Source organism: Gallus gallus, chromosome 2 (genome assembly GCF_016699485.2).
Source record: "Gallus gallus isolate bGalGal1 chromosome 2, bGalGal1.mat.broiler.GRCg7b, whole genome shotgun sequence".
NCBI classification, from domain to species: domain Eukaryota; kingdom Metazoa; phylum Chordata; class Aves; order Galliformes; family Phasianidae; genus Gallus; species Gallus gallus.
Genome location: NC_052533.1, coordinates 90,666,929 through 90,689,112, shown reverse-complemented (window position 1 = coordinate 90,689,112; position 22,184 = coordinate 90,666,929).

Sequence of the window (22,184 nt, the reverse complement as noted above, 5' to 3'; positions counted from 1 at the left end):
AGACTATGGTGCTCTCTGGGGGCCTTTTCACTCTGATGTGCAGTTGCGAATCTGGGAAACATTTCTAACACAGTCTTCTTGAAATCGCTATATTTTCTACCTCTAAAGTGTGTTCTCAGCAAACAAACAAACAAACAAACAAAACAAACAAAAAAAGAATTGATGAAAGCATTTTTGCTGAAAAGCTCCTTATAGTCTTTGATGAGCAAGTTGCATCATCAAGGTTGCCTCCTGCAGAGAGGAAGGTAGAGGATCAGCACATTTCATATTTATGAACTGAAACTAAGCTTCCAACCACATATTACTCTGTTCTTGGGAACTCTTTCATTCCTTGCTGGCCTCCACGAGCAGATCCACTAAAATCAATGCCTTGAGCAGAAGCCAGGGAAACTCTTACTATTCTCCGTGCTAGATTTCACTATGTTAATTCAAGCTGGTGCAACCTTCTCTAGACAAAGCCCTGTTGATTTTAAAGGCTGGGTCCCTCTCCTAGCCCTCCTCATGTGCGACAGCCCTGGATCTACTTCAGCTGGCCAGTTTTCCTGTCTCGTATATGCAAGAGGATAGACTACAGCCTTGTGTGTTCCTTCCCCCAATTTGAGATTGCTTTCTTCCCAAGAACAGTTCTGCCTGGCTCTCATATAAACAAGCCTGTAGTTGCTCTGAGAATGCCTGGCCACTGTAACTATTTTTGTTTTCTGTTTATGGTACTTGTTGAAAATGTTACTACTAAATCCTCATTCATTTCTGCAGCCCACAAACTTGATGATAGCACTAACACTTTCCAGCTTAATACATTTTCAGCCTGAACAGTTTCTCTATAGAGAAAGAGACTCTTGCAGCCCTTCAAGGATGTGCTTGATGCCTACAACTAATGCTCAGGGGTTAAGACTTTGTGGCAAGCACCTGCCAAGTCAGCTCCCAGTGCTACTTACATAAATATGCTTTTGTTCTTAGAATATGTTATACCAAGTTTCATAAAAGCACCCGTGTACAGCTATAAAAGATTTAAAAGATATAAATAATAACCTCGGAGTCATTTAAAGTTAGGATCAGCAAATTTCAAGGAAGGGATCAACCAACTTTGGTAATTTAACAACTGTTTAAAATACATTAGCAATATCTGGTTTAATCTTATTGTAATTTATAAGCTATGACTTTTTGTATGAAAAAAGTCACAGTAATACGTTATTGGGAGAAATTAAGTGAAAGCTTACAAGTAAGGTTTTTGAAGGAAAATCCTTTTAGTTTACAGAATTGCTAAAAACACATGAACACACACATAAACGAATGAGTGTAAAAATATCATACAATCATAGGATCATAGAACCATAGTATATCCAACGCTGGAAGGGACCCACAAGGATCATGGAGTTCAGATCCTGGCTCCACAAAGCACTACCCAAATTCAAACCCTATGTCTGACAGTGGTGTGCAAACACTCCTTGAACTGTCCTTGAACAGGGCAGCCTGTTCCATGCCCACCGTCCTCTGGTGCAGAACTTTTCCCTAACCCCCAGTTGACCATCCACTGACACAGCTCCATGCCATATGTAAAAAAGCATTTCAGATAACTGTAGAGGCGGTGTACAAAAAGAAGACGACATTTAATTTGTCCCTTCCTTTTCTATTCCGTGTAGTGGTATCAAGAATGAGGGAACTCAGAATTAGCACACATACATTTTTAACACTTGAAAAAGAATCTAGTGATCCCATAGTACCTCCAGACAAAAAAAAGACAGGTAAGAAAGTGCTTCATTTTATTTGCACTTAATGCCTACTTGCGTGTGTACTTCATTATATTGTGCCTGAGGGTTCAGCACCTTTTTTCAGCCTTTCTTATAAGCTTTATTTCTGCAAGAAGATTGGCGCATGTGACACTTTCTCTACCAGAAGCCCAAGTGAGAGCAATTCATCCTCCTACAGAACCTGAGCAAAACCAGTTGCTCAGCTCAGACAGAACGCATTAGCATATAAAATACAGTATAAGGAAGCTTCTGGAAACGAAGCAAGATAACCATAGACCAGATGCTTCCCAATGAGGTTAGTTTTCAACCCACTTAGAAACTTAATTTCTCATCAGAAAAGTGATTCAGAACATGTCTGTTGGCCCAATGGAGAGCAGAGCTGGCCTTTTGCAGTTGGAAGGACTCATCTGAATCAACAGCTGTGAGCAGAAAAAACATAAGACTGAGGCTGTATGTAAGAGGAACATTTGGATAGCTTTGACAGGTGCCACACTCTCATGTGTTGCATGGCCATATATGCCCAACAGCACCTGGACAAAGATCTGTGCCTAGGATCTGTTGCTCAGAACAGGTTTTTCTTGGCACCCTGTTGCCAGTGACAGCCAACGTAGAATGGCTTCTTCAGCTTTGAAAAGTACGTTCATGAGATGGGAATTCATTTTCCCTGTTACTTCCCAAAAGCTTCTAGTTTAAAAACAAAAATGGCCTCTGCATTAGAACAAAACTAGGATAAACTATTTTAAGCAGTATTGCTGTGCACTGAGGGGTTAAGCTAGTATATTTCTCTTGCTTCTTCTCTCTCTCATAACAAAAAGAATTGAAATCTCAAGTACATAAGATACTCATGGCAGAAATCATGATCTTTGTTTCCAGTTCTGGTTTAAAAGTTCTTTCCATGCTTGCAGGGCTTTCTATTGCAAAAAAATCCTGGAGCTAAATCTAGTCTTTCTATATTGCGCTTATGACATAGGTAACCAAACAGAATCCTTAGCATTGGGAACCATGAAATCTAGACTTACTTCTGCAGCATGACTTTGAATAACTAATTTTTAGCATCTCTGAGCTCCTTCCCTCCTTTCCCCTTTGTCTGTTTAGACAAACTTATTTAGGGCAGGGAGACTTTCTTTCCACACCTCATTGTCTTAGTCTCAGTTATGGTTGCCAAGTCTTACCACAACACAAAAAGTTAATTTGTATTCTGTGGATAAAAAGCAACAAGCAAGTTAATACAAAACTGCCATTATAGAAATGGTCTTGGGGCTGCCCAAGATTAATATCAATACTAATAAAGGAAGGACTTATTTGAGTTACATATTTCTCATTAAAAAAAAAAAAAAAAAAAAAAAACCTTCATAAAATTCTGCTGAGCTGTATTGCTGCAGCAATATAGAATCATAGAATCATAGAGTCATAGAATCATAGAGTGGCCTGGGTTGAAAAGGACCACAAGGATCATCAAGTTTTAACCCCCCTGCTACGTGCAGGGTCACCAACCACCAGACCAGGCTGCCCAGAGCCACATCCAGCCTGGCCTTGAATGCATCCAGAGATGGGGCATCCACAACCTCCTTGGGCAACCTGTTCCAGTGCATCAACACCCAATATAAAATATCTTTCCTTCACTTTAAAAAAATTAGACAAAGGGCAGTAAAACTCTCTTATTAACAAAGTCATGAAATGTCACAAGAATAGAAGATAATGACAAAAGTAATAAAGGGTGCAAAACTAGCAGTGCACTCCTCATGTTTTTTAAATGTACAAATCTGGAAGAGTGTATATATTCATGAAAACAAGATATCAGTAGTTTTGGCTTTTTTGGGCCTTGGTGCATCTCAGCATTGACCCCTTAAGTTCAAAAGACAAGTTGAGCAGCATAGCTCTGCCAGAGGACTTCAGACCTTATCTGGAAAACTTTTGTAGTTTCAGTCCTGAATCTCTCTGGCACAGTCTGTCAGCAATACCAGACCGTAAAGTAGTTCAGTTATGTGGGCAAATGAACACTTTATTTCACCTATCCTTTTTTGGGAAAATTCAGAAATTGCATATTGTATCCCCTTTCAGTGTTTCTGTGAACAGTAAGTTGCTCTACCAGAGGTTCAGCCACAAGACAAAACTTTGCAGCCTGTTATTGATAACATGCTCGTACATTATATATATATATATTTAAAAAGTGTTCCTTTATAAATACACTTTAAAATTCAAGAAAATTCATTTTCTTCCTGATATTTGGAATAATAGAAATAAAATCTTCACCAGATGTATTCACAGTCTGAAAAGATCTTGAATGTAAGAGATGACTTAGTTCAGTTCCTAGACATTGAAGTCTCTTACTTAGAATATGAAGGAGGTGTTTCAAAAGGAGTAAGAAACTGAACTTCATCCTTCTCCTCCCACACTGAAAACAAATGCTTTCTACATTTGCCCATATATCACCTGATAATCCTCACAATTTCCAGAGACTACAAAGTGTCCTTTCCCAAACTAGTAGTTTGTAAGTGAGAAGAAAAAATAGAGAAAGGCAGAATCCAGAGGGACTCCTCCTATGACTTTTACAAATAGTCTTTTACAAAAGATAATATCTCATGAACTGAGGGAAAAAAAAAGAGAGAAAGATATTATCTCTCTATTTCTGAGCACATATTTCTGGTTTTTACATGCCTTTTTACAGCATTTTACATGTTCTTTTCTTGTAAGGGAGAGTTCTCTCAATAAAGAATCTTCCCAAATCTTGCTTGTTTTTCCAATTTGCAAATTATTTTGTGAATCTTTTTCTTTCTTTGTAAGGGGAAATGTCACTAATCCTTTTAGTAGTGGGTAGTCACATTTCTCATTAAAAATAATCATTTCTAAAGAACATAGTTATGAGACAAATATTGACGTGGTGTTTCAAGTCCATCCTCACAACATGGAAGAGCTCTGCTGTCCATAATAGTGAGAATTTTCTCACTGGAAGTCTTCTCATGCCCCAGTACACCCTTGACATTCAACCACTATGTGAGCAGATACAGGAAGAACTCAGCTCATTCATACTTTACATATTCTACTCTCTTAAGCTACATTTCTTAAATTTTAATGCTAAGTTAGTGTTATTTTATGGATGATAACTAGGAATGACATAGTTGCTCTTGTCCTTCTACTCCCTCTTCTGGCTCTCCCGCTGGATAGAAGTATAGTATAGAACTCAGAAGTAAAATAACCATTCCCAGTGCATACCTTGTTTGAGTTCATACACATGCAATTTATTTTTAGTTTGCTTATGTTTCATCTATCTAAATATTTTTAAGATGCCTAGATGTTGCCAATGCAGCCTTGTCTCTTTATTTAACCAGAGACTTACATCCATAGTACTGTTTAAATGTCTTATGGACGTTAGCATGATGCCAGCCACAACACTGGCATTTTGCACTGCTTTACCTGCATGCCTGATCTAGGTTTCAGCTCACTCCAGGAAGCAGAAAGGCTGACATAAGGCCAGCTCTGAACACAGCATAAACCAAGCTACTGGACATGTGTTACTGGATTTCCTGTGAAATGCACAGAGTTAACTCTATGTCAAACTCCAGAAGACAGCCATACCATAGCTGCTTAGCACTAAGGAGAGCAAAAGGCAGCAGCTGCTGATATTGCAGGGAGTGTTCCTCTTTTAGGTGTGGATGTCACATCTGCTGTACTTGTCTTACCATTAGTGAAGGAAAAGAGACCCCAAGGCCCCCTCCATGTGCATACCTGCACTCATGTGCAGTTCTTATTTGGTCTCTGACTTTACTCCATTCTTTCTCTCTCTATGGACTATTATTCCTCATCACTGTGGTGGGAAATTTTTTAATTCATTGAGAAGCTTTGACTGCTTACTGCACTAATACCCCTGTTTTACAAACCAAAGGTACAAAACCCATTTTGTCATTAGTTCTGTTGCTTTCCTTGGGACTGTCACTACACAGGACAGGGAAAGATGTGGAGGAATATGATAATGCTGACATTCAACTCCAGGATTGTACTATCTAAAGACAATCTCCAAACATTACTCCAATGATTAATCAGCTGAACATTCGCACAGAAATGTTTGATGTACTGCTCTACTCACCAAAGTCTTTTATTGCATAGTCAAAGGTTATTTGGAATTTATCCCTCCCAACCAAGTAGAGCTCACTCTTATTAGGCAAAATCTCTTTGCTGATCTCTGCTCTCTGGTGACAGCAACAGGACCTGAAGGAATAGCATGGTCAGGTTGGATATCAGGAAAAGGTTCTGCACCAGAGGGCAGTGGGCACGGTCCCACGTGCCAGAGTTCTAGGAGTGTTTGGACACCACTCTCAGACATAGGGTTTGAGTTTTGGGTGGTCCTGTGTGAAGCCAGGAGTTGGGCTTGGTGCGAGTCCCTTCCAGCTCAGGATATTCTGAGATCCTATGAAAATTCAGCCTGGAGAGCAGGGAGTCTATACAAAATATATGGAGTGATTAGATTCAAAAATTACTGACAACTAAGTTTGGGACATATGATTAGAGAAGACTCAATCTGTCTTTTAAATTAGTCCCCCACAATCACTAGCATCTAGTATGTGTATAGTCAAGGAGGGTCACAAGAACATCTATTCCTCCTGTCTCTGTGTTCCACATATATCAGTGTGTTATAAAACATCTGAGAAAGGCCAAAAGCAACAGCTGTAAATTGCCATAGGAGTGTTGCCATTATGATGGATCTCTATGACAGCAAGAAATTTTCTTTTCTGTTCTTCTTTCTTCAGATGGGCAGTAGCTTTAAAACATTAGCATGTATCTTCAGCCCTTGGAAAGGAAGAAATGAAAGTAAGACCAATACTAGGATTGCAATGCAGAGGTAGACTCAAAAAACAAGCCTTCTTCCACTAAAATTCAGGATATCTGCTCTCTATTTTCATGCAAAAGAACCACTGTATTTTCTTTTAGTTTTTGTTAAGTGTCTCACAGCAAAGCAAGCAAACAAATGAACACATCTTTAATGAAAAAATCTTTATTTTCAAAATATAATTACCAGCTTCCTGTCACCTGATATTATGAAGACAGACTGCTCTTCTGGGGATCCTAAGCAGGATGATGTTGGCACTACACTGCAGTTTCCCCCATTTTACCAGAGGCCAGGGAGTACCTCTGAGTTGATCTCAGAAAGGAATCTAGAAGTACATCTGGCTTTGTGATTATACACTGTGTTATCTCAGAGGAGTTCTGAATTTTCATATAGCACAGATTCAGAAGAACAAGTATTTCACAGTCCAGCTCTCTTTGGCACCCCAAAAGCAACCTCCACTGTGCTCTTACTTTGCTCATGCATTTTCTTCCCAAAGTAGATGGGAACTGCATACCTGGTTCCAGGATGCTGGGCCAGGATGAATGCAGTTGTCCCATAGGTTACATTTTGCCAAGAAATCATACAGGGAAACCCACAAAAATGTTGACATCTGAATTAAATACCCTGACAATGTCTGAAGCTACTTGTTTGTGCAGCTCCTCACCTCCTTACACTTGCATAATGTTTCAAGATGCAAGTATCCAACATGGAACTTGTTCTTCATTCTTGTGATAAATACTGTGAGACCATAAACCAGTAGGATGCTGTTTCAGTGGCTTTATAAATAGCTGGTTACCTAAGTGGTAAAACTAGTCTAGAAAAATTTCTTAAGTGGCCATCAATCTTCTTCGTTTTCTACAGTGTTGATATTGAAATGCAGTTCAAGATTATGAGAAGAATGGATGAAGGAGTCCAGCAGATGATTTGGGTTTATTGTCTTCAAGTCACCAGTTCAATTCTTGTTGAAAATAATGGTCTGAAAAACATTATATGAAATGATTTATTTCACTAGTCTTGCTCATTTTCTTATTTGTGAGGCAGTTTACATCATAAAACTATTAGGAAAATCTGTTGTTAAGTTGCCGTACTCGTGATCTCAGAAGAAATGCTGAAGGCTTAGTCATTCTTTAGCCACCTGGACACTGCACCTAGCAAAGGAATAAGACAGCAGCAAAAATGATTCTGTCCTGAGGGCATTTCTTAGGAGTTAGAAAGAGTCAGTAGTTGGATTCTACAAATTTCTACAAATACATGTTTTTTCTTTCTTTTTATAAAATGAAAAGTTTTTGACTTTATGTTATTTGAACTGACGTGGTTTAGTGATTTACCATCATGAAATATGAATCTTTATCCTGAATATTAATATGTTAATTCTGGGGCTCATAGTCTGTTAGTTTTGCAATAACAATTCTGCACTGTTTCACTTTAGATTAAAAAAAAAAATCAACCCTGTATTTACTGTTCTCAGTTTTGATATGACATAGGTATTTGAATAGTTTGCCCTTTATTCTTTCAGTCTCTCTTCTATGTGTATTATAGTTGCTCATCCACACATTTCCAAGCTTTAAGAACACTTCAGAAAATACATATAGGGTCGTAGAGCCAAGACAGCTCAGTCTGTTTAGTTAGCAACCATTTTACCTTCACCACAGAGAGAGCTGAGGTACTAAAAGCTAGTAACACATGGACAGCTTGCTAGGACCAGGAAAATTGCACTTGGAAGAAAAGTTTGTTTTTCCTAAGGTCTAGCATTAAAGCTCAGTTATTTCTTTTTTCTTTTTTTCTTTTTTTCTTTTTCCCTTTTCCTTTAAACCCCAGTGGAAAACAGGCTTTTACTGTGAAAGTAATCCAACTAGATATCTTCAAAATCTTAATAGGCAAAGTGGATTGACCTCAGTTCATCTTCATGGAGCTTAGGACAAATTGATCAATTTACTTCCTAAATAATTACCATTTGAATGTTGATTTTACCTTCCCAAGATTAGCACATTAAAAAGCCTGTATTCAGAAATGCTAATGCAATGCAGTTCTACACACACACACACACACACACAACTCAGAAGAAACCCAGTATATTCTTTATATAGACAAGTTACAACTGATTCTGGATAATGAGGATTTACTTATTCTTTTGTTGAGGAACGAAAAAAAAAAAGCAGAAATAAAACAGAGAAATGGATATGGTTAGAGCTGTGGAGGGAGAGACTTTATTTAGCATTCAGATTTTTGAGGCTAGGCATTAAGATTCTGTGGATGAAACAACTCAAAACCAAACTTTATTTAAAACAAGCCCATGGAAGAAAGATTGCAAGAAATGATTCATGTGTCAGAGAAGGAATCTGTAACAGGAAAATTAGAACACCATCTAATTATTTCATAAAGGTTATAAGGTGAGAAGTAAGACTACAACTGAATATTTCAATAGAGCAATAACTTTGGAAGCTTACTTGTCATAAATGGCACTGCTTTGTTATCCAAAGGAGTCAAGCGTTCAGACAGGGTAAACTCCTATATATGTAAAAGTTCATTTCACTGAATGTTAGGCTGACTTAACTGATACGTTCAGAGCTTTCCATCTGGATGAAGGCTCAGCGGTCCAGATGCTTATTCTACCCCAGGTAGGCTCCAGCCCCATAATCGCCCATCCCAGTGAGCATTTCCTTCATTGAGTAAAGCCTTCTTTGCTGCAGTTGGTGATAGCAGATTTCTCTCAGCATCTTAAGTGAAGAAAAGCAGAAAAGTTTCTCTGGTTTGGCATGAGTTAGAATATATTTCCTCTGAATGTGCAACAAACGAAGAAAGTTAACAAATATATATCTCAATTTAATGAGGATATTCTTTTTTTTCTCTCTGCGTGCCTGTCTCAGTTTCTACTTTTTCTCTCGGTATGAAAAGTTTTCCCTTTTTCTTTGCAACATTCTGCATTCCGATTCCTTTCCATGCATGTTACCAACAAACAAATGTTGTTTATATTTCCCTATTCATCATTTCTTGGCATTTGTCTCCCTCAAAATTCTCCAGGACAACTTCAATATCAGTTGCTTTTTCTGCACTGCTTCTCATAAGAAAACTTAAGTATTTCTGTGCTTCTTTATAAAACTTTGTGAGTTCAGATTGCAGTATATCACCGTAACGCCAGTTTTGTCACTTACTAGAACAAATCTAGTTCTGAGAAGACCATCAAAATCAGTGTAATCTGATAAACTCTTTTTAGAACCGATCTCTGTAGTATAGATTTTTAACTATCTTTTATCCTGATTTTTTTTTTTTTAATTCCTGCAGACAGATCACAGGGAAGATTGCTGAATTTGTCATGAAAGTCATAGATAAGTTATTTTTCCATCTATAGTCACTTCTGCAGTTCATAAAAAATGTTAAGAAATTGGTTTAAAAGAGAGGGGAGATGGAACTGGCTACCACCAGTCTCTGGATCAATTGGAGTTCATCGCAGATAGTATCCAACAGTTACCAGCTGTTTGATGGCATCAGTTAAGTAAGTCAGTTTGTGGTCATGCTCTAGTCTTTGAGACAAATGCTCATATTATGTCCATTAAATATAGCACAAGTGGATATTTAATCAGATCAAAGTTTGGACAGATATGAAAATATAACTAGCCTGTGAAGTTATCCTTCCATGTTAGAAAGCCAATCTTTGGTGTGGAAAAGCTAAGGGAGTACTAGCCTTACTAAACCTATGAGTTGCATTAGAGGACTTCAGCCTTCCATGCTTTTGGCCCGGCTCCCTTTTACAATTCATTTTCCTGTGAAAAATGTACTGGAGAAAGGTGAGTAAAGCAATTACAGTTTGATGGTTTGCTGTGAGCACTGTTGCATTCTGTGCATATGTACATACATGTTGGGTAAGTGTTTTCGTTCACTTGTTTTCAATTACCAAGGATATTTTCTGTGTCTGGATTGCCTTCTCTCTTTTATGTTTTCAGTACTATTAGTATTTTATACAATGCAATAAACTTTTTATTGCTTGAAAATAACAATCTTGCATTAAAAACAAAAGAAGCTGAACAGGTTAGTATTAAAGAATTGCACATACTCTGAACCTGTCAGTTAGCTGTAATACCTTGCACCTGGAAGAATTCACGGGGAATATACAAAATGTGATTATGACTGATTCAAAGTTTTAATTTTATTGTTTTTATGATTAATTCAAGCCTGGAAAATGTTGTTTGTATATAGCTGGGTTAGTCTCATATATGTATTGCAATTCCAATAGCTTAAAAATATCTTCTTATTGCCTATTTTGAAATTTTAAAGCTGTTGTCCAAAATAGCTAAGGTTAGCATAGGATGCAGTGTAATATGCACATTTTAGACCAACACCCCCAGGAAGTGTGATCCAGGGCTGCTACTACTCCAAAAGGCTTGCTTGCTTTTGTCTCCAGGTGACAAATATCTGACAATCTACAAAGTGGTTCCAAACATACTCACTGTGCAACCCAGGTTTCTCTGAACACGCTTAGGGAACAGAGAAACTAAAGATTTGAGTCAGTCACATATTTCTATCGGTTGGTGTTTGGCAAAGGGTATTGGAAACATCTAGTTTTATCTGGGTCTTTGGTCAAACACAGCAGACAGTTCCCTCACCTTGACATTTACAAACACATTGCCATTGTATAGAATGATACTGCCAGGCACAAAGAAATGTGGCAAGTAGCTGAACATATCACAGTGAGTTCATTTTAATTCTGTTTCCCTTTTATTATCCCAGTATCTCATGAAATCTGTTTGTATATAGTTGAGCATTCTGTGTGTGTGTAGAAAACACACAAAATCTGGAGCAGATAAGTTGGTCTTAGTCCTAAGAAGTAGTACACAGAGTGAAAAATGTTGAGAACCATTGATTTAGACAAATAGACTCCAAAGTGACATTTGTATTTTGCTATCATTGCTATAAATACTTTGTCTTTTTTAGGGAAAGCTTTTCCTGGATGTTATTCTAAGAGGATCAGTCACAGTGCTTTTGACCTTTTACTGTACACTACTCCATTAACATCCTGTGGAGAAATTCTCCTTATATATGTAATTGATGCATTTTATGAGACACAAATCAAAATAGATAGTCAAAAATAGATAGCATGGAACTCAGGAAGAGCTGCCTGCCTGAGTACTTCGTTGGCATATTGCCTATAGTTGATAGTGTCAACTCAACATATGGCCCTTCAAATGCACTGATGAATCCTCTTATGGGAATAAAGTAAGACTTGTCTGTGATGTATTTTAAGTTTCAAAGCAGTCCAACGAATAAAGTAAGTTGTAGTTCTTGTAAGGATGAGACTTGTATGCAAACAGTACCGTTTTCCAACACAACTATTGTGTAATAACTTCTGCAGGCTAGTGTGAACACTCTCACACAAGACCAGAGTGATTATTAAATTAGTTACTGATTGAACACAGCCAAGCTGTGTTACAAGCTGATCTGGCTGGATGAGTGCTAAACTTGAAAAAGACTGTTATTACTCTTGTTCTGAAGCCATAGATGTATCCTCCAATTAGAGAAACTTGAAACAGTGCAGAAAAGAAAGGATGGCACAACTGTGCAATTAAAATTCTCATCTAACCTACTGAACAAGATCCAACAACCACAGAGTGCCTAAAATTATGTATTCAGTGTTCATATGTGGCAGTGATAGAGTACAAGAATTTGTACTAGTTTGGCTTTTCACATAGACATACAAAACAAACATAGTGTCCATGCCAAGAAGAGCAAGAGTATATAGCAGAGGGCTAGAAAACATAGGCAGTCCTAGTGCCTAGTCATTTGACTGAAATAAAGGGATGGGCACCTGACCCAGAAGGTATAGAAATGTCTGAAATAATGACCTGGTTTCCCTTTTTAATATTGCTATTGTTAAAATGAAGCAACCGCTGCTGTAAAAGGGTTTTCTCTTCATTATTTTTACCACTTGTTCTTGTGGTCCTCCCAGGCAATGAATAAAACCTGAAGAAGGGCAGTCTGGTGCACAAATGTTCTTGTTATCTTAAAGGGGTCAATGGTCAAAGGTGAAAAAAATTCATAGAGTAGTTATGATTAAAGGTAGGATTTTAAATGCTTTTGATAAAGGCTTGTAAAACAGCCAAAAGAGATCCTGCAATTTTAATGTTAAGTGGCTTTTGTATTGGAAAAATGCCCAAGGGCCATGTCTAGCACGGTCACTTACAAATGACTGATGGGAGATCAATACAGACAGAGTAGGGATGCAGCTTTGTCACTGGGCTATGTAGTTAGTATGTGATTAGCCTTAAGTAGCATTGACTTGGATGTAGATGGGCAGTAAAGTGCTTAGCATCCAGTCAGCATGATAGCTGCTTGTATACAAAAGTTAATGAAAGAGGAAAACTACATTATCATTAGACACCCAAAGGGGCTTCCCACACCCATTCAGGGATTTTAGGAAAAGATCAGCCTGACAACAAGCTGTGTAAAGCCGCCAGTCCCAACAGCATTAACTCTGAATTTGGCTTTCCTCCATGATGAACAATCCCCTAGGACTTGGTAAACCACCTAGTTAAGCTCTACGTGCAACCTTATTATAAGAGAACAAGGAACCCACTTTGCTGTACTCGAAGACATAAATGCCTGTAAAAAAAGCAAAAATAGAAACTAAAGAGTGGAGAGAGGAAATGAGAAAGGACTTTCAGACTCCTTTGAATTATTACAGAATTCAGGAAGGTAAGGTCCTCTGGCACAGATAATATGTTACCCTGAGCCTCCTCTGTTACTTAGTGTGGGGTTCATTATACTTAATCAGATCCAGAATATCTCACGAGGCATTTCACTTTTCTTCTTTTGATCAAAGGCATTATTGGTAAACAGGGATTTTAGAATGCATTTGATTGCATTCTTGATACAGCAAAGTGATGAAATAACACCTTATTTCACAAACGTGCACACATGAATGCTATTTTCAAAACACAAAATTAGTGGGAGACCCATGTTTTGAACTCAAGAGACTGAGGTATGCCCTGATTTGTCTTTCAGTAAGGGTTTGTGTCTCTTCTTTCCATAGGGAACTCTATATTGTACCTCTGTTATACAGCAAAATACCTAACTGGATGCTATAAATCCCCCTTGATATCAAATTGTAAACTCCCTCAGAAGAACACAAAATGTCTCTACTAAAGACAGCATACCTATGAAACAGAAAAAGAAGTTAGTCATTTCAAGTGTTTTGATTATTGTTTACTCCTTTTTTTGTTGTTGCCGTTGCATGAAAAAGAAGAAATCATGCTGTGAAAAAGCATCATCTATGTCATCTTCCATGACCTCTTATCCTCCAGATGTAGTATTAAAAGGCTTGCCTCAGTTTTAGTCACACACTTTTTACTTCTTTCACTGCTAACCTGATATTTCCAGGGCCATGGTGAAGCCAGAAATATGTGGCCTAGGGCCACTGCATGCCTTTATAATGGACCCTCAGTACACAGTTAATTATAGGGAGAATTTGGGTATCCAGCTGTCAAAAGCCACTGTAACACAGCACCCGTCAGAAAGTCACCTCGCTCAGGGTTTCTGCTGCACTCAAACCTGGACATCTTTACAGGCTTCCCACTCGAAATGGAGATGACCCAGAAGAGCCTGGAAGGTTTAATGTTGGGCAGTGCAAGGATAACATTCTGGGGAGGGGCAGGCTTTATAACAACATGCATCTAAGATCATTTCACCCCTGATTAGAAAACGATAGCGCTCACATCATCAGCTAATTAAAATTGGGCCTAACTACTAATGGAGCCATAACCTGGGTCATTGATTCCCAAAGCATTTGTTCTTTTAGTAAGCCAACCGAGAAGCTCTGTAGTTCAAACAAGGCAAAATCCATGCTATACTTAGTCCATCTTTTTTAACAGTCTGAACTTGCTGTTGGCTAAAGCTCTTCTCGAGGCATTGAACTGAGTTAGTACCTCAGCTTTTACAATTGTGGTTATTTCTTACCTGTTTGATTGCTCCTAAGTGAAATCTAAAAAACATTATTTATTAATATTTACAAGAAGGAGACACAGTTTCTTCTGCAAAGAGTCTATATAAACACTCAGAAGACAAAACAATCTATTCTTCAGATTACTTTGTACAATTTATCAAAACTGAATAATTTGCCCAGGCAAGATTTGGCTACTTATCAAAGGAAGTGTGGTTCTCTAGTCATTTTCCAATAGGAACAGTAATGTATTGGTGTCTTATGGAGTGTTTTGTTAAATGTACAGTCAGCTAACGCTTAAGAGTAAATATACAACCACAGCTGAGGCCTTCAACTTAACATAACTTAACAAGTTCACAAGTCCCAGACCTGTCACACATTTTCTTCATGACCTTGGACAAAATATTTAATCTCCCAGTCCTCCATCTGTACAACAGCTAATATATTAGTTGCCCTTATTGCTAGAACAAGAGCCATGTCCAATTACAAATATGTTCTGTGTTGGATATGATGGAGATGTGTTGATAGCTGAGGCCTCAGAAAGCAGCTGTTAAAAAAAAAATCAATTGGTGTTTTTGGCATGAAGATTTTTGAATATGTTCTTTTTAGTCTTCTTACCCACACAGTCCTTACGTGTGAAATCTGGTAGACCCTACAAGGCTAATAGGGCAGATGAGGCTCAATCAAAGGTCTATTTCCTTCTCAAGATGTCTGTGCATTTAAAGAACAACATTCATATGAACTTTGAGAAATTCATAGCTTTTGGAATAGTCCTGAGGCTTTACGCCGTTAACACAAGGGAGAATTATTAATTTGGCTCTCAACTTGCAGGGAAAGTATTCAGTTTGTTTGCATGATCATATATTTACCACACTGAGACTTTGTCTCCTGGAGGTATAATGCTTGCCAATGAGTTGTTTCTCATGACCCGAGAAGCTAAGCGATGTCTAATATTGATCAGTGGTTCATACATTAATGGAAATAGCTAAATTGAAAAAGATCCTCTTTATACACACAGTGGCAAATTGTATCTGTTTGACTGGGGAGGGCAACCTTTTATTGAACTGCATAGCGGTTCGCTTTTAGCTGAGTTTATTCCTTTCTGTAAAGGATTCTTGCTTTTCTGAATTGTTCCACAAAAGAACTATCTTTTTCTCTCTCCACTGACCACATTTAGTACATGCCTATCTTAATAATGACTCTCAATTTAGCTTCAATCATCCCCATGATGTAGGAAACGCCAATCTGAGTTCTCCGTGTCAATGAAATACGGTGCAATAGAGGTTTAATTTATTCCTACAGACAACAGGCAGGACTCTATTTCTCCATTCCTACAGCTTTTGCTTAGGAAGCAAACAACATAACAAACCTCGCAACTGAGGCTGCACCAACTTTTCTTTATCTCTCTTTTCAGCAGGTGATATCCTCTTCTGAAGTAGTATTGCTTTCCTGAGGCTCAGGGGAGGCTCCTTCACACTGTACCATACACTGTACCATACACACTCTCCTCTGGAAGAATTGCACGGTTTGGTAAAACATTGCACCAAAGCGTGAGCTGTTTTCTTCCCAAGTCCTGTTCTGTTATCTGTGTCTATTTTCTATCAGCATGCCTAACTATGTCCTTGTTCCAATTCCTAGCTGTGGATTCGCCAGCTCATTGACAGGAAGAGAAAATGAAAGCCTTATGGGGCAGGACTGAGGAAAGCCCTTTATTTAGTCTGGGTTAGGAGCTGGGTGAGCCTCACATTACACAATAGCCACAGGAGATTTTTCAGTTTAACAGCTTTGCTTATGAAAGGGACACAACAAATGGAGTTTGTGCAAATTAAGCTTAAGGTGAGCTGATAGAGCAGTTTTATTGCTCAGGAAATGATTACACTCTGCCTGGCATCAGTCATTGCCTCCCTATCCCATCTTTGAAAGATCCCAACATTTTATATTTATTTACTAACACAAATTACATTGGCAGTCAGTCACTTCAAGCAATCTGCCTGCTCTACTACAGCCAAGCATACAAGGTTTTAACAAAGAAAAATAAAAGATCTGTTCTTCCTATCAAGAGTGTGACACATCTAGCCCAACTTAGACTGTTGGTCGGCCAGCTGGCACTGAATTACATCACACTTTAAAAAAACCTCCTTATTTCAGTAACACTTTCAATGGGACTAACTATTAGAGACAACAATTATTGGCTGTGTGGCATCTTCAGCTAGACTGAATCTCTTTCTGTTTCTACCACATTTTTTGACACAGCACTGAAATGTTATGAACTGATACAAAGACGTGTATCTGTCATGGTCAAGCTGTGCTCTCCTCATATTTGTTTTGATTTTAAATAGAAGAAGCAGCAGAGAAAGGTCCTACTGTGGCTTTGGGTAAAACTGAAGCAGCAAAAGCAAGTAGAAGGATGTTCTTTGTTCTACAGAGTCTCTCATTTCCATGAATGTTTCGCTTGGTATGTTTTGTAAACTCCCTTTAACACTCATTTTCTCTGTCCCATTCACAATTACTGCCTGGTCATTCCACAGAAAAGAAAAATAGAAAAGAACTATCGCAATTCGTAATTGAGGAACGTTTAGGAAAACACATAAATGTGGATTTACCAGGACATATGATTAGTAAAAAAAGGAGAAATATCAACAGGCAGCCCGGTGCAAGGGATTCAGCTTAGGGCAAGGACTCCTGAAGCAACTTATTTAAAATGACAGATTTCAATTTCCCTATCAGTAAATCATGGTAATAATGCATAACAAAATAATGCTGTGAGGGTTAGTAACGAGGCCAGTTTCATGCCCTCATCCTGAATACTGGCAGAACTTCCCTTTAAAAGGAGATTTGGCTCAACACACAGACAGTGGCTCAAATCCATGACTCACTAAACTTCATGCAGATCAAAATGACAACCACTTCTTAGAATGAGATTTGAGTTTTGTTGTATGTTGTCAAGCAAGGCTCATCTCACAGTCACATCTCATTACTCCCAGCACCTCTTTTTCCGAGCACTTCATCGTCTCCAGCTAGTGGGTACTGACTCAGTTCAAAAGGTTAAACTGCTGTTTCCAAAGGATCCAGAAGAACAAGTCTTGACAAGGAATAGAGCTGAGACTCCCTGATAAATCATGCACAGCACTTGGTTGGGGGACTTGTGAAGTACAGAATTAAATTGTGTTCACATTGGCCTGCACTGACTCGTGGAAACCCAATATGGGAATCATTGTTCTAATCAAGTCACACATGTTAGGTCTTTTTTGTAAAATAAAAACTAGGGTGGGTTGCACAGGCAAGGAATAAATACCAAAGAAAAGAGAGGGTCTGTGAAAATCAATCTCTCCTTTATATACTCCCAAATTGTACTCATAAAAATGAGGCCTCCAGCAGCTCTGTCAGTCATGATAAAGCTATCACCCTGAGATTTATTACAGGTTCTCTCTTTGTGGTTTCAATGGAAAACATCCTACAGGTGTGTTTGCATTACAACCAGAGATATATGAAGATTAATTACACGTCTGAGTGCTAAAATTCATTGACATATTTTCAAAGATTTAACCTGCATTCAAAGTAATGCCCTAAAAAAGGTAGAAGCTAAAAAAAAAAAGTCAGAATACAGTACTCTCAAGGATCAAAGTGCAATCACTATTTAACTCTTGGACAAGGAAACATAGCCTGACTTTTCTCACTGGCGAATTAAGGAAACGCTGTGCTTTGCATTTGATATCCTTTGACAAAATCCCAGATCTACTTTTTTCACTTTGTCTTCCTCAAAAAAGATGTGCGTGAACCAAGAGACTCATTTTTTGAAACCTTTGGGGTCGTCACCTGGGACAGCAGCAGTCCCATGCTCATCAGTTTACATAAAGAGGCAGAGTTGAGCTTTTAGACAAGGTAACTCATTTGCAGATGCAGATCCAAGCCATGCTGCTTGGATTATTTTCCTCTGCAAGGAAGATGTGCATACTGCTTAATTTCCTTGGATGGAAAATACTGCTCTTTTCAGTACCCTGATCCCTCTTTTTCTGATTGCTCAAATGCTGATAAAGGCTGCAGTTCACTAAGCTGGGGAAAAGGAAGGAGATGAAACTTCCCCTAAAGGACAATAAAAGTAAGCACACCCCACCTGACACCATCCCTGCACCAAGCTGCTGGGAAAGGGGAAATGTTTAGGGTTCACTTTGCCATGGGGTTAAAGACATAAAATAGCAATCAGCTTTGCTGTAAAAAAGCTGCTCTGTGTTTTAAAGCCACCATCTTGACAAACATCATCTAAATAAGTTGCAGCAGTCCAAATGTATTGGTTCTGTCATGAGAGCTGAAGGTGGACCAAAAAAGGATTTTGATTTACTGCTTTTCAAGGTCTTAGATGAACAGCTATAGAGTGGTGCTTTTATTTATATTCTTGCAATTGATGCTAAAGTAGCACTTAGGCAATGAAGTATATAGGTTGCAATTGAAAAAGGAAAAACGTAATCCCTAAACACTGTATATCTTTGTCCGAGTAAAGAAATGAAAAATCCAACCAACACAGCCCAAAGTGTCAGGACATTATTCAGCAGAAAGTCAAACTTCCTGAGAGCTGAGGAATGGTGGGGGTGGCATCACCCTGCTGAGAGAAAGAAGGGGTTCAGTGCAAAAGCACAAACACTTGTGCTTGCCTCATCACCTCCCTCCTTCTTCAGTTTTTTTGACAAAGTCTAGATCTTGCAACACATAGAGTCCTCCCAGAATTTCACAATTAAACAACCCCTGCTCCATATTCCAATTCAAAATTTCAGAACATGTGTATCTGCAGGGAAAGACACTCACAGAGTAAATCAAAAAGACAAGAATGAAGCTTTGCAAGACAGCCCATTTATTCTGAAGAGTATCTTAACGGTAACATGGGCCAAAAGAAATAAAATATGAGACAAATCCTAAGGAAATATTTCAAGCTACTTTGAGAGCTAAAAACTTTAAAGTTACAATATTAAATATTTTTTCTTTTGTTATCTTCAAAATTTCAAGAAATGATTTCCAAATAAACAAAGAAACAAACAAGCAAACAAATAAATGATGTGATGACAGCAGGTTTTTCCAAGATTATCCAGAGAAGGCTTTTCAAATCAGGATCACAGTAGAATCATAAAATCACAGAATGGATTGTGTTGGAAGGGCCCTCAAAGCCCACCCAGCCCCACGCCGTGCCCCCCACCAGCTCAGCTGCCCAGAGCCCCATCCAACCTGGCCTTGAGCGCCTCCAGGGATGGAGCACCACAGTTTCTCTGGGCAGTTGTGCCAGCACCTCGCTGCCCTGAGTGAAAAACTTCCTCATTTCTCTCTCTGCTGGCCACCTCTCTTTTGATGTAGCCAAGAATACAGTTGGCCTTTCAGGTGAGCTTAAGTCATTTTCTGGGTAATACTACATTCAGAACCTTTCCTCCCTTACAGCATGTCACTTCTGTGCAACAGCTTGCTGCATTTTCAGGTCCAGTTTTCTTGCTCTTACTACCACCTGAAGTCAAATCTACCACCACGACCCTCTCCTAGACAAGAGTAGTCAGTCCTCCACAGAAGGGTGACATTTTTTAAAACACAAATAGCTGTTAAATTGTATGGCCAATAATTATTAATGTTTGTGCTGTGATTTTGATTTATTTTCCTTTCAGCTGTTATTAATACAGGACATTTAGTTGTTATCTGGGTACGACAATAGTGGCAAAGTTTTCAGACAGCAGGCTGAAAATAGTCCTTTAATGAAGAAAGCTCAAGGTTTTTTATTAATAAAACTGGTTAAACACGCCAGGTATCAGAAAGCCCACTGAATTTCAAATAATGACTGCAAAACCACTTTTTGAAGAAAAAATAACATGGAAATTACTGATCAAGGCTTATTGGCATGGAACTACTGACATTATTAATGAAACTCAAAACTCAAATCTGAGATGATCACATAACCATTTTGCTACATAAGATGAGAGCCACTTGGCAACTAATACATGAAGCTAGCAAACAAATCCAACAGTCTTAATTTCATTGTCCCTTGTGAGTTAAAATGGAACAGGAAAGAAGTGTGAACTGTTGCATGTGGGTAGAGTAGATTTTGATCCTTCACAATGACTTAGACACAAATTTGGATCTTATTTCAGTCAATGAACTCTCTGTGTCACTAAACTGGAGAATTTGATTCTAAAAACTGAACACTAGCAAAGACATTCCAAGACAGATTTAGGATCTAATATTGACAAATACACGTTTATAAAATAAGACATTGATTTAAAATCACAAGATTTTAAAAGCAATATGCATTGTGTTATTTTCTTTGTTGCCAGGGACTCAAACTTGTGTTTCATATCACCTAGCTTATTCACTATCATGGGGAAATGTATTTTTTTTTAACAGAACAGATTTTTTTTCAGGTAATTTTGTTGAAACAATTGGACCTTTAGGAAAAACATTCGTTACCACAAAATGAGAGATAATGTAATAAGTGTACAAGTATGGAAAAATCTGAAACAATATTAAAATAATCTTTTATTAAGTTGCATTTCAGGCAGAAATTTTATGTCAGTTTAACACAGTAAAAGGTAACCTGGTTTTATAGCAATTTTGCAGTTTCTATATTGGCAAGATAAGATATTATTCCTACACTTTTAAAATCTTTTTGTTCATGACAATAACATAATCCCAAGTAATCCCCAAAATATATAATATTTTATAGCTTTCAACAGTAAAGATCATGACACAAAAGTTTGGATCCCTTCCCTTCCCTTCCCTTCCCTTCCCTTCCCTTCCCTTCCCTTCCCTTCCCTTCCCTTCCCTTCCCTTCCCTTCCCTTCCCTTCCCTTCCCTTCCCTTCCCTTCCCTTCCCTTCCCTTCCCTTCCCTTCCCTTCCCTTCCCTTCTCCTTTTCTCTTCCCTCCCCCTCCCCTTCCCCCTCCCCTTCCCCCTTCTTCTTTCCCTTCCTCTTCCTCTTCCTCTTTACTTCCTTCTCTTCCTTTTTTAATTTTTCTTCCCAACCCCCCCCCCCCCCCCACATACAGCCTCAAGATCAAAAATAATTTTTAGATTTCCACCTTCTAAAGGAATCATGTCTGTAAGGCTTGGGTTTTAGGTTTGTCCTCTCCCAGGCAGTTACAGTCTCCCATTACCTTTTCCAGCACAGTTTGGTCTCCATGTATTATAGTTCATGCACAGGAACCCAGTTTTGGAGGCTCACTAGTAGGCAGTTCACTAACAGTCACTTAGGCTAATGTAATTGGCCTCCATGCCTCCGAATACTCTAAAACATTTCCAATTTACAAGACCAGAAATAATTTACTTACTCCAAACCAGAAAATATTCTTGTTTCAGTAGTACTACTAATGTTTACACAAACTCTAGCAGTTTTGCGTATATGCACACAAGTCCAACTCCTCATAACTTGCATACACAGTCAGGGTCAAATCATGCCTATGATGAATGACATGATAACAGCATGTAGCTCCATGAAAGAATTTATCAAAACAAATTAAAAATAAAAATAAATGACAATTTTAATACTGTTTATTTCTCTATACAATACATTTTGTACTAGTATAGCAAGTCTAAAACTTTGACATATAGACCAACACTCTTCAAATGAGATGTGCAGAAAAAAAAACGTTATCTGAAGATTTTGATGTTTTCATTTCATCTTACACATTTTCATGTTAAGCACTGAAAATCATTTA